A 16,826-nucleotide genomic window follows, 5' to 3' on the forward strand; every position below is an offset into this window, starting at 1 on the left:
CAAACTTTCCTAATTTAGTCATACAACATTGAGACTCTAATGTTTACATTTTAAAAGCATATTAATTTATTCTAAATTTGGAGTGAATGTCAAAATAAATAAAGACTACTAGAATGTTGAATAAATAATCTAAGGCAGAATCTCTTCCACTTCAGCTTAGTAGCATCCCTACTATCATGACACATTAATAGTCATGATAGTCATGACCCAGACACATTAATAGGCAGCATTTTTGGTGGATTTTACGAAAAAAAAAAATAGTGCTTGACTAGTTGACTGACATCAAGAAAATAGATTTTTTAAGATTGATTCTCAGCATACATTAGTCTTCCTTAATTTTGTGCTGGTTTGACTTTGTCTGGATGCCTGGTGCCTACCGGAGGTGCCCTAACCTCTGTGGACAGATGAGAGCAAAATGCTAATGGGCTGAGATAAAGACAGAGATAAATCACTCACAAATTAATATCATGGGCAAAACAGACCCAACTTGTGGAAATTAATTTATTTTCAATCAGATCAGAACAGGATAATGAGGAAAAAACCTTAGAAATACTTTCTCTTAATCCCTCCCTCCTTCCTGGCCTCAATTTTATTCCTGATTTTCTACTTCCTCCTCCCAGTGCCATGAAGGGATGGGAAATGGAGGCTGCAGTCACTTCTTCACACTCTTGTCTCTGCCTCTTCCTCCCCATCATGTGTAGGACTCCCCTCACTCCTCCCCTACTCCACCACTGGGTTTCTCCCATGGGAGACAGTCCTCCATGAACTTCTCCAATATGAGTACTTCCCATGGGCTACAGCTCTTCACCAACTGCTCCATCTTGGGTCCCTTCCATGGGGTCCAGAGTGGGGTCTTCCATAGGCTGCAGATGGAGCTCTGCCATGGAGCTCCATGGGCAGAAGGAAGCCAACAATCCCCATTGTCTCTTCCATGGACTGCAGTGGGATATCTGCTCTGGTGCCTGGAGCACATTCTCCCCCTCCTTTTTCACTGACCTTGGTGTCCACAGGGCTGTTTGTCTCACATCTGCTCACTCCACTATTCACTGGCTGAGAGAACTTCTGTGCAATAATTTTTTCCACTTATTTTATCCCAGGGGCTCTGCCACCATGACTGATGGGCTAGCCTTGGCCAACAGTGAGTCCATCTTGGAGAGCTGTCACTGGCTCCATCAGACATGGGGGAAGTTTCCAGCATCTTCCCAGAGAATCAAACCCTATAGCCCCCCCGCTATCAAAACCTTGCCATGCAAAGTCATACACTGTTGTGTACCTCTGAAATAACTTCACAATAACTGATAAAGAAGAAACCCCTACAAAAGTGGCCAGATACTCCTCTAGTACAGTCCAGATAAGTACGCTATAAGTCAGTACAACAAAAGGGACCACGTGATTCCCAACCCTGTTGTCATGAGTTGGTACTGGCTGGATGCCAGGCGCTCACAAGAGCTGCTCTCTCATTCCCCTCTAAACAGAGGAGAGAAAATTTAATGGAGGGTTCATAGGTTGAGATAAGGACTGGCAGAGATCATTCACCAAATACCATTAAGGGCAGAACAAGGTCAGCTTAGAGACATGAAGTTAATCTATTACTAACAAAATCAGAACAGGATAATGAGAAGTAAACAAACCTTCAAAAGCACCTTCCCTCCACCCTTCCCTCCTTCCAGCTGTACCTCCTACCCCAACAACACAAGGAGAGAGTGAATGAGGTCAGTTCATCACCCTTGGCTTCTCCTGCTGCTCAGGGAGAGGAGTCCTTCCCCTGGTGCACTGTGGGGTCTGTCCCTTGGGAGACAGTTCTCCATGAACTTCTCCAGTGTGTGTCCATCTCACGAGCAGCAGCTCTCTTGAGAACTGCTGCAATGTGAGTCCATCCCATGGACAACAGCCCTCCCAAAACTGCTGCAGCATGGGTCACTCTTCTGTGGGGTGCAGTCCTCCAAGCATGGCCTGCAACAACAGGGGAACAGGGCCCCTTTCTCTCCACAGGTCTCCTACAGGATCACAGCCTCCTCCAGTCATCCACCTGCTCCAGTGTGGGGCTCCTCCCTGGACTGCAGGTGGATCTCTGCATCCCTGTGATTTTCCATGGGCTACAGGGGCACAGCTGCTTCACCATGGGCAGAGGAATCCCTACTCTGGTACTTGGAGCACCTCGTGCCTCTCCTTCTCCACTGACCTTGGTGTCTGCAGAGCTGTCCGCCTCACATGTTCTCACTCTGCTCTTTTCTGGCCCATATTAAAACTGCAAAAACCTTTTGTTTTGGTTTCTTCTTAAATCTGTTATCACAGAGGTGTTACCACCATCTCTAACTGACACAGCCTTGGCCAGGAGCATGTTCATCTTTGGAGGCACCAGGGGTTGGCTTGCCAGACATGGTGGAAGTTTCCAGCAGCTTCTCACAGAAGCCACCTCTGTGAACCCCCGATACCAACACCCAGGCCATGCAAACCCAATACACCTATAAAGAATGCATCTAATAGATGCTCTCCTGGACTTCTTGAACTCTAGACATAAATAAATACTGGACTCTTAAACCAGCAAATTTTGAAATAAATCTTACTCCTTTCCTACTGGACTTAGATCTGCCTCAGATCTAAGCTACTCTGCTACAGAGTAGCTAAGAGCTACTGTGTAAGAAGCTTCTACAGAAGATCAAAACTTGGGTGTAGAAAAGGTAACATGAAAAGATATTTACTTTTAATTTTTACTAAATTCTTCTAAGTCCAATTCTTACTTTAAACTGCATGATTTCACTTGATGCATTGTTTATACACACAGAATTTCTCCCACATATGATTGTTTCATCTGTCATATCTTAATTTCTATAAATCATTGGCAACATGTGTCAATACATTCATAACCACTAATAATACTGAGATTAAATGAAGAAACAGGCATAACTGAAACCCACACTATTGAATTATCCATTATGGCTACGTGCTTTTTGAAGTGCTGCGAAAAAAAATTGTGCCATCTCAGGCTATGAGAAAGCAGTGTAGCAACCTTGCTCAGATCTCTCTGCCTGCTTCTCCCACGACACTGAGCTTTTCTGTAGGTACATCTGTCATGGTTTAAACCAGGCCAGCAACAAAGCTCCACACAGCTGCTCACTCACCCCCAGTGGAATGGCAAGAGAATCAAAAGAGTAAAAGTGAGAAAAGTTGTCTGTTGTCATATAGGCAATGCTCGGCAGTAATGAAAACACTAAACTATCAACACTGTTTCCAGCAGAAATCCAGAACAGACACCCATACCAGCTTCTGTGAAGAAAGTCAATGCTATCCCAGCTAAGAACAGCAAAACATACTAATATCCTTTTTGGATAAATGGTTGTAACTTCTAAGATCCTGACAAAAGCTTGAAGTCTATGACATTTTTGAAGCCAGATCGTAAAGAAGTAAGAGCAGATTTATAAACTGATTAACACAGGTGGGTTTTGTTGAGTGTTTTCCTTTTGCTAGCTGTTTTGACTCTTCTGTCTCAGTGCAGGTTGAATTGTTCCATGGCAAGTGGTGGGATTGTGCTTCAACCCCTCAGACAGCCAGTTCCAGGTGGCTTTCACAAGGAGATACTGGTCCTTGTGAAAGCAAAGAATGGCTTGCACTCAGCTGCCAAAGGAATTTGGAAAAACACATAGACAGCGTCTATTGTAGCATGTAACCTGTCAGACCTCCTGTTAGAGCTCTGGTGTATGTGGCACAACAACACTTAGCATTATGTGTGGAGCCCATCTAGTTTTGACTCAGCATTTGAGTTTACCTCAGCCCTGGCTGTCGATCTGTCTGCGGGGACAGGCCCTGTGCCGGTGCCACTTGCAGGGGCAGCCAGGACTGGGGAAGCCTTGTCTCTGGGGGGATTTCACCTGGCAGCACCTCACATGGGGCAGGCAGTAGGAAACACTGGAGGGGCTTCTCCAACCAGGTCGTGAACAGGTCTCCACCAAAGGGTGCCAAAGAAAGTTGGGACTGGACCAATGGTCTCCTGTCCATGGATTTTGGGAGGGGCCAGGGGTGTATAAAAACTAACTGCATCAGGGCTCAGCGCTGCTCGCTGGGGCTCGCTGTAGTTCCTTGGCTGGCTCACTCCGTCCTTTCCCTGGCCCCAGCCTGCCTTCTGGCCCTCCTGCCCTCCCTGGCTCCTGCCCGCCCTCACACCTCTCCTGCTTCCCTGTGTCCCTGCCCACCGCACTGCCCCTTCTCCCCCGCCTCCCTGCCTGGTCTGCCCTCATTCAACCCCGCCGCCCCGCTCCAGCCGGTCGCCGTGGCTCTGTCCAGGGTCCTGGAGCTCCCGTCCGGGCTGCCCCTCACTGCGTGTCCGCCCGAGGAGCCGCGGCTCTCCGGGAGCTGCGCAGGCCCCTCAGGCCCCGGCCCAGGCCCGGCAGCCGCCCCTGATCCCTGGTGGTAGCGCCCTGCTCTGCCCTCCGTCTTCTCTCTCTGCCTCCCCTCTCCCCCAGCCCTTTTCCATTTTCCTTCATTCTTTTCTGGCTCTTCTAGCCCTCTTCTGGGCAATTCCTTCTCCTTCTCGTTTTTGTTACCAATAAACGGTTCTCAGATACAGCATTTGGCTCGTTTGGCTTAATTTCGTTCCTGACCATCCATTATTACAAGAACAGATTGCTGTTCCCCACACTGGAATGCGGCACCATAGCAAGACTTCAGTGAGGCCATAATAGTCCACTGTTAACCTCAGCCTCCTCCAGAATTTTTCACTGGCCATATGGGACTACTGAAGACTGAGCAAGTTCTGCTGATTATTTTATCTTGCCTTCATGCTTGACAGGAACATCCTCCAGACACTGAAAATGGTTGCCTCTTTTTTATTTTCTCCATCAATTTCATAGTCCCCAGGAAAAGATACAAATTTTATGGATCCATCAACCTCCATGTCCACTGGTTCTTTTCCACTGTTTGTATGACTACTGTAGCTCAGATTTGGGTCCCTGTCTCAACTGATGTTCTTAGTTTTAGTTTGGATCACTGTCTTGGTCTAGGCATCTTCAGAGGCAGTCTGGGTCCCTATCTTAACTACCCCCTCCAATAACAATGAACTGTGGCTTAATAGACATGGGCCAAGCCTTAAAATAGTGCTAGAAGCTGCTGGGTTTTGTTGGGGAAAGCAAAACACCCTTCTACCAGGCAGTGCATTAATTAATTGAGATTATTTGCTTGGTTCCGATATCAAATCCCTGTCTATGGAAGGTGCTAAGTTTCTGAAACACCCACCCAAATACTTCCATACACCCTGCCACACAGGGACGACCTGCCTAATGGCATGTTTTGCTTTCATCTCTCCCTGAAACTGTGCCCTCTTCTACCAGGATAACATTGGATTCAGGAACCTGACAAGAAGCTGACAGTGTTAATAATATTCAACAACCCACCTGAAAGTGATCAAGAGCCTCAGGAGCCTGAGCATCAAAAATACCCACACCAATCCTGAATTAGGAGCAGGGTATGTGTGCTCATCCTGCCTATGACAAAGCTACCCCAGCACAGCTAGGCATCAATGACAGGGCAGAGCACACGGCCATTGTTTCTATTAGTGTGTTTCCAACCTCAGCAAAATAAAGAGCTGAGCAGGGCAGCAATTAAACTCTGTGACCCTCACACAAGTCTGCCAATTAATAACTATTATACTTACAAATTCAAAACTGCCTCACATTGAGTGCCAGGAAAGAACTGTAGTGGGTTCACCTTGGAAGGCCACCAGGTGTCCACCAAGACAATTTTGAACTCCCCCTCCTAAGCAGGACATGGGGAAGAAAATAAGATGAAAAACACATGGATCCCAACAAGGGCAGTATAATGAGAAAAAGCAAAGGATGTCCATGGAAACAAAGCAAAACAGCAAGGTGCATTCTCTATTTCCGTTCAGCAAATATCCAGCCTGGGAAGTAGGGCTCCAATACATGTAGCAGTTGCTTCTGAAGACCATCACCTAATAAGAAACACCTCCCTCTCTCCTTGTCTCTTCTTGTGTCTTCTTTCTGACCTCAACACCACATGGCAAGGGACATCCCCATGCCTTTGGTGCCCTCCAAGTCTCTTTCCCTCACCCAGCCTACCAGCCTTGGTGGGGTTTCAACAGATAGAATGGATCTGTGCAGGCACAGCTCAGTAGTTGCCCAAATACTGGTGTATCATTCACAGCACTCTTCCTGCAAATACAAATGACAGTACTATAAGGTTTGCTAAGGGGAAAGTTAACTCCATCCCAGTGATATCCTCTAAACTTTTAAAACTTAGGGTTCCTATGAGTTGACAATATTCCAGATGAAGTTAACATCCTGATCGGCTTGTAGAAAAACACTTTCTTTTTTTTTTTTTTAATTTAGTCTTTTTTACCTTGTGCATGCTAGTGGTATGGTAAATGTTTTTATCACAATATAATTTAAAACAGCCTTAATATCAACATAGTAGCAACTACAGCCAGCTGTTCCCTGATGTCTTTATAATAGCTAATGAAATTTCTCACTAACATGAATTTTACAACAGCTTTGCATATCTTGCTTGCTTTTCCAATTAGCTTCATAGACTTGTTCTCACATGGGGAAATTCCTAGTGAAGTAGAATGAAGTTTTAGACATCTTTCTTTCTTGGTTTTTGTTGAATCATGGCTACCTGTTCATCCAAAAAGTTGAAGATTTCCAAGTTTTCATCTGTAATTTTCTGCTTTTCTTTCCACACTAGCAAATCTCAGCCATGGTTTAATATCATTTTACTATTTTTTAAATGTAATTAATTGTTGTGTTATGTCAAAGATGTGCTTTCCTTTGTGTAGGTGTCTATGTATATCCCTCATTCTTTGCCCATCTCATTTTAAGCAGCATTCAACTCTCAGTTTGTTAAATCAGTAGTCTTCTTGTGTTGCAATCATCAATATATTGCATATAGTAAGTTTTTGTTAGGTAGAATAGAGAAACTGTTAGCATTTTAATAATTATTTCCTATTACTATACAATATGTTTTTCTTTAAGATGAACTTTCTTGTAACAGTAAAGCTCTCTTAAACTGGTAAAGAAATAATAATAAATTTTCTAATCAATCAATTTTCTAATTAGCAGGATGTTTTAAATGAAGCACTTGACATTGCTGCCACTCAGTTGAATGATATATTTGATATCCTTTGATGCTAAAATTATCAACACAGTTAAATATAAGTTTCTTACATAGCAACTGTGTTGCTACTGTCTCCAGTCATTCTATCCAAATGGAGATATGAACAGTTATCTGATACACAAGATCTAAAATATTTTTTAAAATTACCAATTATACCAAATTTATGGTATAATGATAATCTCAATGATAAGAACCCCATATGCCTCTTGTTATCTTCTTGAAACTGCAAGCATTAGACAGAACAATAAAATAAATTGTTCTCATAAAATTCCTTACCACATTAGCTTGGTAGGTTTGCAACAACCTAAGCACATATACCACTGGAGATTTACACTTGTGTGTATACATACAGATCATACACATACTTGTGTGTATGATTTGTACACTACTGTGAACACATCCACACACACTTCTGCATAAACCATTGATTTAACTCCTTTATTGTTAGTGTGAATTTGCTTCCTCCCTTTACCTCTGAGGATGCCAATTCCCATGTAGTAATGAATTCTAATATTCTACAAAATCAAATTCTTATTATGGCTCAAGCTTCGCTATAAATTTTTCCCATATTTGATGCTTTAGCATTTTTGCTCACAAAAATAGTTGTGATAAAATCAGGTGTATTTTTTACTTTCACTGTTCCCTTAAATATTTTTTTTAATGTCTCATAATGTGTGTCTGAAGACACACATGGTGTGTACTGTAATCAATGCAGACCTCTCAGATACCTCAAGAGAGTTTGATGTTCTCACTGTGTGGAGAAAAAACACACCAGTGTTTTTGTGAGTGTACTTAGGCAAGACCTTTTTTCTTATCACATAGTGACCTTACAAGTATAACTGAAATTAAGGAATAGACAACAAAGTCCACCCTATTTTGTTGTCTATTCCCTAATTTCAGTTTGAGACCAGTGTTCAAATACTTTGAACATTGGAACTTTGAATACTTTGAGACCAGTGTTCAAATATTATAACCCGTGTTTACTTGTTGGCATTACACTTAATTAAAAGGAACAAAAGCTTTGAAAATGAAATTATCATTTCCCCAAAGCATATTCTTTGCATATATTTTAATAATGGAAAGGAAAAAAGGCTTCAGGTAGGTTTTGGTCAGTCAAGTCAGAGACTTGTCAATTCAATATTATATCTGAAAGAGATAGGAATGGTTCTGTTCTTAGTGACTTTCAATACTGCAAGTATTGCAAGTAACAGCAGTAGTAATAATTGTAATCTTAATGTTAGAACCAATTCAGAAGAAGCTTGTATGCTGATTGAAAGAGAATGCCAGTTTTAGTCTTACCATAGTCCATTATGGCGAGCAGAGCGCTGAACCAAATCAGAAAGGTCTGCTCTTTGGTGCCTTCTGAAAAAAAAAAGAAAGAAAAAAGAAAAAAGGAAAAAGAAAAAAGAAAAAAGAAAAAAAGAAAAAAGAAAAAAAGAAAAAAGAAAAAAGAAAAAGAAAAAAAAAAAAAGAAAAAAGAACCCACACATAGCCTCCAAATAACCAAATAAACACAAAAAAGCAAAACAAACCCCTGACCCCGAAATAAACCTAAATAACTTAACAGCCCCCAAAAAAGAAAAAAAGAAAAGCCAAACCCAAAATCCCAAAAAGCAAACTCAGCTTATTTTATTCCAGAGCATGAAATGATTAAAGATAATAAAGAATTTTCTCTATAAGTGCAACAAGTGTTGAAGTAGTGTGAAGCTGTGATTTTCACAGGAAGTGTTAAGTCAGAGAGCAGTTGAGGGAGGTTTAAGATAGGTGCTAGTAGCATTATAACATTTTTAAAAAACAGGCTGCTGAATACCAGTAGTGTTGCACGGCTGAAATTAACACTTCAGCTCTGTCACTTTCTTGGAATAACTTCTTGTAATTGCTTCTGGCAAGTAATAACTTGCTGGTTTTAAATCTAAAGCCTGACAAAATCAATGGTTAATCAAATGTTTAAGATAAATGTTATTTCATTTACTTTGGATCTAGACTTAACAGATCCTTCATCTTAATATATTGCTTCAAATTTTCAATTACTACAGTATGTTTCATTTACTACAGTATCATTCTTATAACTAAGTCCACCCTAAAATCCTAATTCTCAGTATGATTTGTCTTTCATAATCCAATCACTGCCTAATTTAAATAAATAAATAATAAATTAAATAAATAAATAATAATGGAACTAAGAGGTTAAAAACTGAGAAGGTTTCTTGACAAGATAAATGTGGCACAGAGATAGATAACTTCCCTCCATTTCAACTACTGAAATACAATCAAATGCTCAGTTAATGTACTCTAGACAGTACACAGTCCTCTTAAGGTAAACTGATTTCTCTTAACATAGAGGCAGTAAGACAAGCAGAAAATAACAGAAAACTATAAAATATATTGGTGACCTTATTCTGTCAAAAAATAATTTAAACTAAATTAATATAATAAGATATTACATTTCCTTCCAAATGCAATTTCGGTATTATCATGAAATTCACAGTGCCTGTGTCAATACCTGCAACTGTTTGTTCTGATAAACACAAATTAGCTATAGACATCCCCCTTAATAAGCAGAATTACATACTTTTACAAAAGAATTTCCATCTTTTTTAATTTATTTCTTCTTTTATAAGTACATGAGATATGAATAATAGTTAAATTACCCATTGCTGAAGCAGGCAATATTTCCATGAGAACTGTGAATGTCCTATGTTTAATGCTTATTAATTTCCTTCCTGCAATATTCCTTATTGGTAACTTGAACAGAAAATCTCAGTTTAATCTTCAAGCTGCTGAAGGTTTTTATTTTAGACTTTTCTCTGCACTTCTTCATAAATGCAAATGCCTAAGGGACCAATGCAAAGCACCATTTTATATCTAGGGTGAGGGACAGATCCTTCTGCTATTTATTCAGTGGCAGAGCCAAATTGAAAAATAATGGACAATGAGACTAAAAGTGAGTATTTTGAGGCTAATAGTGAGTGTTGTTTTATTTGAAACAATACCATAGGTTACCAAGCCATGCACTTGATGCTTTCATTGATATTTTGAGTCTGTCCTACTCCTGAAAATTACTTTCTGAAAGAATACCCTTTGTCATTGTTTTCAGTGAGGTAAGACACAAAATCATCAGAAAGTTTCTGAGACACTTGGGGAAAAAATAGTCTTTATATCTGTACAATGAGCTCGAGGCAGCATAGTCTGTTGATTCTTATAAATAATTTTCTTTCTGATAATACCCAAAAAACCCCACCAGAAAACCTCACAACCAGACAAACCAAAACCAACAACAACAACAAAACTCACAAAAAAGCCCCAAACAAAAACCCTCAAAACTAAAACCTCCACAAGACCAATGGAAACTTCCCTCTACAAACTCCAGATAAGACCTTTCCATTATTTCCCATGATAGGCAGGATGTAATTTTTAAAGGGTTCTTATTTGAACCTTATCTGTGATGTAAGTTAGTAGACTAAAGAACCCTCTAGTGATTCAGCCTGTGTTACTCCTTCATCACATTCTGCTCCTTATCAGACAGTCTGTTGTTGTTTATACTGAATATGGGGCGGGGGAGTTTTATGGGCGGATACAGTTAACAGCTAAAGTGGCTGAAAAGAAATCTTGCAACAAAGCAAATCAAGCAAACCTTACAATAAAGTAAATAAAGTTTTATTTAAACCATTTTACTTTAAATTGGTAGATCTAGAGTTTTAGTATGAAAGAAGTTAATTCATGGGATAGTTGATTTATTTTTCACATAGAAGAAATGACAGGTGTTTCTCAATATTTTGCAAGCAGCACAGTTATCTTTGAAGTTTGTGATTTTGAGGTTGTACTTTATATGGATTGTAATAAAGGAATAATAGAGGAAGTGCATCCAAATCATAATGCTGAAAGCTTCACTGTGTCGTAGTCATAGATAATAGAATTATAAGATCATAAAAACGCTCTTTGGTTCTTTTGGAGATCACCTAGCCCAAACTCCCACCTGAAGACTAACAGCCAACACAGATCAAATAAACCATGGTTTTGTCAAGATAAATATTTATAACTTTCAATCTGCCCTATCCCTGTTAGGAGGTTGTCCATAAATTTCCATGTACGTTTAGGCATTAACCAGTCAATTAATAACTGAGTTAATAATGACCCTTTGAGCCTAGTGACCAGTTCCATTCCAGCCTAAGAACAGTCCGTTCCTCCAGCCTCTGTTTTTCTCTAGTGAGAGGGCTGTGAAAATGGTCTCAAAAGCCTGACTAAGCTTATGGCGTCTCCTGTCTTCCCGCCTATGTAAGCAGCCACAGAGCACAGCCAGGCTGGTCAAACATGGTCCTTTGTAAAGCCTCAGTGACTGTTCATGATTACATTATTGTCTTTTGTGTGACTGAAAAAAAAATTACAAAGCAGTGTACACTGTAATCCCCCCTGTGGGAGATTGATTGATTCCTGCTTTAGTTGTTTGTTATTGCCTTAAGTAAGTGTATTCAAAGCTATTTTTTTTTAAAGAAGGCTCAGGATAATGGCATTTTTAAAGTTGATTACAGAGGATATATAATCAGGCAGTGTATAAGGGAAAGGAAGATTATTTGCAGACAGCAAAAAAACTAGAATTTCTAGTACACAGAGACTGATCACTCATAAAATATCTTTAAGGATTTTTTTAATATAAATTAAAAACACTGAGAAATGCCAAATGGGAAAAAATGATTGTGAGTGCCAATACTCATTCCTATGTTAATCTTAGTTACTCACCAGGTAACAAGATTTTGAAAATAAATCTCTGACCACTGTTGCAGACATATTTTATGAAAAATCTTTTTGCTAAGATCTTTTCTCTTGAGAAGCTGAGAAGCTTCAGCTTCTCCATGTTTTGCTGCTTGGGAATGTGATCTGAAGAATTGTTTACCCAAAATGTGAAATTGTTTTTACTTGATGACCAATGACAGCCACCTGTGTTAAGGCTGTGAGCGGTCACAAGATTTTATTATCATTCCTTTTCATTCCTTGCTAACCTTCTGATGAAATCCTTTCTTCTTTTCTTTTAGTATACTTTTAATATATCATTTTCTTTTAATATAATATATCATAAAATAATAAATCAGCCTTCTGAAACATAGAGTCAAGATTCTCGTCTCTTCCCTCATCCTGAGACCCCTGTGAACACCACCATATTTGGTGAGCCCCGAGTGGAGAACATTGCCACAGACCGCCTTACAGCAATTTATTCTGAAGCTCTGCTGTACAAAGTGGCTGAGTCATTGGTTTTCAGCACGTTCCTTCATAGACTAGCAAAAAAATTTTGAGACATTCTCATGTCAGCCAAAGGTATTTATCTCTTCTGGTAAGGCACAGCTGGGTCAACTATGCAGGCATGAGAAACAGTGGTTATGTCCTAGAAAGGGTCATAAACCAACCCCTGAAGCACCTTCCCTGGGGCCTCTGGCAATCACCAGAGGACTGTGCACACTCCATTGTGTTGCAACAGACAACCTGAAACTCTTCTCACAGGGGAGGTGCTTGGCATTCCCACCCAAACCTGAATATGTATTAATCAATTGAAATTTTTGTTTTGAGGGCTCTCCCACCCCTGACAGATGAGGACTGAAACCATCAATGAACATTGAAATTACAGTAACTGATTATGTCTCTGGGTTCACAGGTAGCAATATTTTTCCTCCCTACTATCTACTCTTGTGCTTTCCTTTTTTTCTTTTCTTTAACTTATGTATTTCCTTAAGGGATATTTTTATACTTTTTTATTGTTTATTTTTACAGGTATAAAAAAATTGCTCAATACTCCCTTTCCATTGCACTCAAGTTGCTCTAAAATAAATCTTCCATACACACACACACACACACACACACACACACACACACACACCAGTGTCATTTCACTGTAATCTGCTCAAACGCATCTACTGACAAGAACCTCAGTTATGCCACCTCAGGGGTGGGCTGTAACACCCGGGGAAGTGGTTGAATCACCATCCCTGGAGGTATTTGAAAGGCATGTAGAGGTGGCACTTGGGGACTTAGTTTAGTGGTGGACTTGACAGTGTGAAGTTAGTGGAGTCAATTATTTTATTATAACTGCTGTTCTAACCTAAATGATTCCATGGCTCCATGAGAGGAGCCCTTAATATTTAACAGATTCCAACACCAATTGATGATTTTTAGCATTTTTTTAGCATTTGTTATGATCAGTGTGGGTGGGAAGCTGCCTTGCTTTAATGGTCCTGGGGGACGCAGCCTGCACGTGAGCCTTGTGATGTTGCAGCAGCAACAAAGGCAAATCTGTCTTGGGGGCATCAGCAGGATCATTAGTGGCAGAGACAGAGACATGGTCATGCCACCCAGTGACAGTCAGGCCAGACCTGGGGCACTGTGCCAGGTTCAGGTTCCTGCACTTCAAAGGTTGTGGGCTGTATGGAAAGGATCCAAAGGAGGGCCATGGAAAAGGTAAGAGGACACAGAACCTGTCCTGTGTGGAAAGACTGAAGCAGTAATGTCTCCACCACCTGGAGAAGATGGGGCTGCAGGGGATCTAAACAGTACTCCAGTACTTAAATGACAGCTTCAGAGAGGATGGAGGCTTCCTCTTCACAAGTGCCACACAGAGAGGACAAGGGGTAATGGGTATAAACTGAAGTGGGAGAGGTTTCATACTGACAGAAAAAAGCATTTTCTTTTTAAGAAAATGTAAGAGCATTTATTCACTGCAACTACGTCCTCTGGGACATGGCAAAGTCCCTATTCCTGAAGATTATCAAGATACCATTAAAGAGGGTGGTAAATATTTTCATATAGGTTCCCTTTCTTGCAAAAAGCTGGGGCTGGAAGACCTTTGGAGGTCCCTTTCCTCCTGGGATGTTCTGTGATTCTATGAAAAAGTATCAGAAAATACTTCTTAGACTTCCAGACTTATTCAGTGCTATAATCCCTTTCTATTTCTTTTTAATTCAAAAGCAGTTAAAACCATATGCTCCACAAGCAAAACTATTAGGTAATTGTTCTGTGCTTATAAAGCAATTAGTGAGAATTAATCCCACAATGTATTAAACAACCCACAAGTAACAAGACTGTTGAAAGAAAAAAAAAATTTCTAACCTTGTAAATATTCTTCTTTAAATAAATGATTTTATATTCTGCAAGTCATGTCATATAAATCCTTTGCTGTCTGATAATGCATGCAAATAAAGGCAAACAAGTCTACCAAAATTTTCCATGGTTGTAATTTTAAAATATATTAATTAAAAGAGAATTATAAGCAGTCTAAATTAAAATGTCTCCATTGTTTTGAGGAACTAAAAAATGAGATCCGGATTTGACTGGACTCCAACTTCCTAATCATCAGGCCTGTTTCAATTTTGTGTTTAATTTTAAGCACAACAGTGAACAGCTAGAGCTTCATATGGATTTAGCAAGTTTCCCTGTTTCCTGTGAACAAATTATAAAGTTGGGCATAAGGTCAGATCAAAGGGATCCATTCTGAGGTGAGAGCAAAGTTGCAAGGAACACATCACCATCTCTATTATTTTTCTTTTGTGTGTGTGCATTTGTGTAGTTCTGGTCTTCAGCTTTTGATTAGATGTAGGAAATATTTGGTAAAGATAGGATCCATTATAAAATACCTAGTCCAGTCTCTTTGAAGTCAAGAGTTGTATCTGAAATCTTGACTTGATTCCACCTTTATGTATCACCTACTAAAACTAATTAAAAATTGTTAAGTCTAAAAATGTCTAAAAATAAAAATGTTATTTATCTTCATTATCTCTGTCACCTTTAAGGAAAAATAATTGAAAGCATGTAAAAGATAGTGAATTGCTCCACAAACTGTTCATTATATACTTATGTAGTATATCTTGACACACGACCTATTTTGTGAGCCATGCCTTGTCCCTGAACAGCTAGAGCTGTCATTGGAAAAAGAAGGAACTAAAAAAATTGATTACAGACTTATCATTTGCTTTAATAAAAATGTAATAACATTTACATGAAGTTTCAGTATTCTTATAATAGCATGCCCAGTGTTTAACTCTTATATAATTTCTGCTGCTGCACTGCAGATCGTCTTCTTATTCTCCCATCATGTGAGTCCATGGGGAGTCTAAATCTACCAGTGATAATTTTTCTGTGAATTTTACATAGTTTTGTTTTTGTTCAATTATCACTTTCATTTTTTTTTTCATTTTATCTACACATTTATAGGCTTCCATTTTCTCTCTCAAGTTTCTATGACTATTTTTATTCATATCATACTAACAATCTTTCCTTGTTTCTGCATGATGATTGCAGAAATCAGGAAAGGATTTCCCTGCTCCCAGAAAAATCTTATCAATTTCATGAAAGAGTAAAGGAGTTTTCCTCCAATGTATAATTTTTCTTCCTTGTCATTTACTGACAGGATATATGCAGATGTATAATATGGACAACTCATTCCTGATGTTAAAAATACTGTGTTTTTAAGAGTGGTTATGATGTGGGTGTTTATAAGGGTAATGATTTATGGGAACCATACAACTCCTAAAGTAGAATGGGGCAAAATTTTTAAGTATCTTCTACATGAAGCTACTTCACAGTTCTTATAAAGAAATTTTAAAAAGATTGCATAGAAAAATTGCTAAACTGTACTACTCTACTTAGAAACAAACTTTTGAGAGTTGTAATAATGGGTAGTTCCACTGAGTAATAATAGTTGCTTTCCACAGATATTTTTGGGTTTTTATGAGAAGAAAAAAGACAAAAAATAGCCATCTCAAACTAACTCTGGTTCACTTTTATGACTTTATTAACAACGCTGCAATAAAATGCTATTTTATGAACCTATATATATATATATATATATATATATATATATTATATATAACCATATTTGTACCACAAATAAAATTATTTTGGTTGCTTAAATGAATATGCTATTCATATTGATTAATTTTAGAGTTAGTTTCAGATATTTACAAACTGACCTAGAAAAATACATGATATTCATTCCAGGCAAATTTTATAGCACTTTCACTACTGCTTATGCAGTGATTGTGGAATCCAGGATAACCACATGTCCTTTTTGTCTATGCTTGTGCTTTTGCAAGATTCATGTTCAGACAAAGGTAGCTCAATAATTCTTCCTTATCCTTATTTTTCATTGATAAACATTAACCGAAAAAAAAAAAGATTATTCAGCAGGTGTAATGCATCAGATGAAATTCAACATATTCTGTCAGAATGTTTTAGTCAACTTAATTGGGTTTTGGATTTTTATTTACTTGTCTTCACCATGCAGGCACCACATCTGCCTAACATCAAAAGAACACTTATGATTAATATTGTCCACTACTAAATAATCTTTGATTGGTGTGGCACAGGCCACAGATAGAGAGTGAAAGTGGTATTTGTTTCACAATAAAACTAGTGAGCTCTAACCTCCTGTTGCTGTATTTAAGCAAATAAGCCACCCTAATTCTACAGCCAAATTGTTAACTCTGCAAAGCGTGATGGTACTGGATAACAAACAAGACGGCAAATTTCAAAAAAAAAAAAAGAAAAAAAAAGGAGAAAATATTTTTTTAAAAATTGAAATCAAAAGTTATGTTACTAAGGATTCTTTGGAGAAAAATAATGATGTAAAAATTGGCAAACAGTATTGTGCCTTATTGCTCTGCATCAGCCAAGGTAACTATTATTCCTTCATCAGCCATTTCTATATTTGCCAATGCAGA

The sequence above is a fragment of the Molothrus ater genome, chromosome Z (assembly GCF_012460135.2).
Source record: "Molothrus ater isolate BHLD 08-10-18 breed brown headed cowbird chromosome Z, BPBGC_Mater_1.1, whole genome shotgun sequence".
Taxonomy (NCBI): domain Eukaryota; kingdom Metazoa; phylum Chordata; class Aves; order Passeriformes; family Icteridae; genus Molothrus; species Molothrus ater.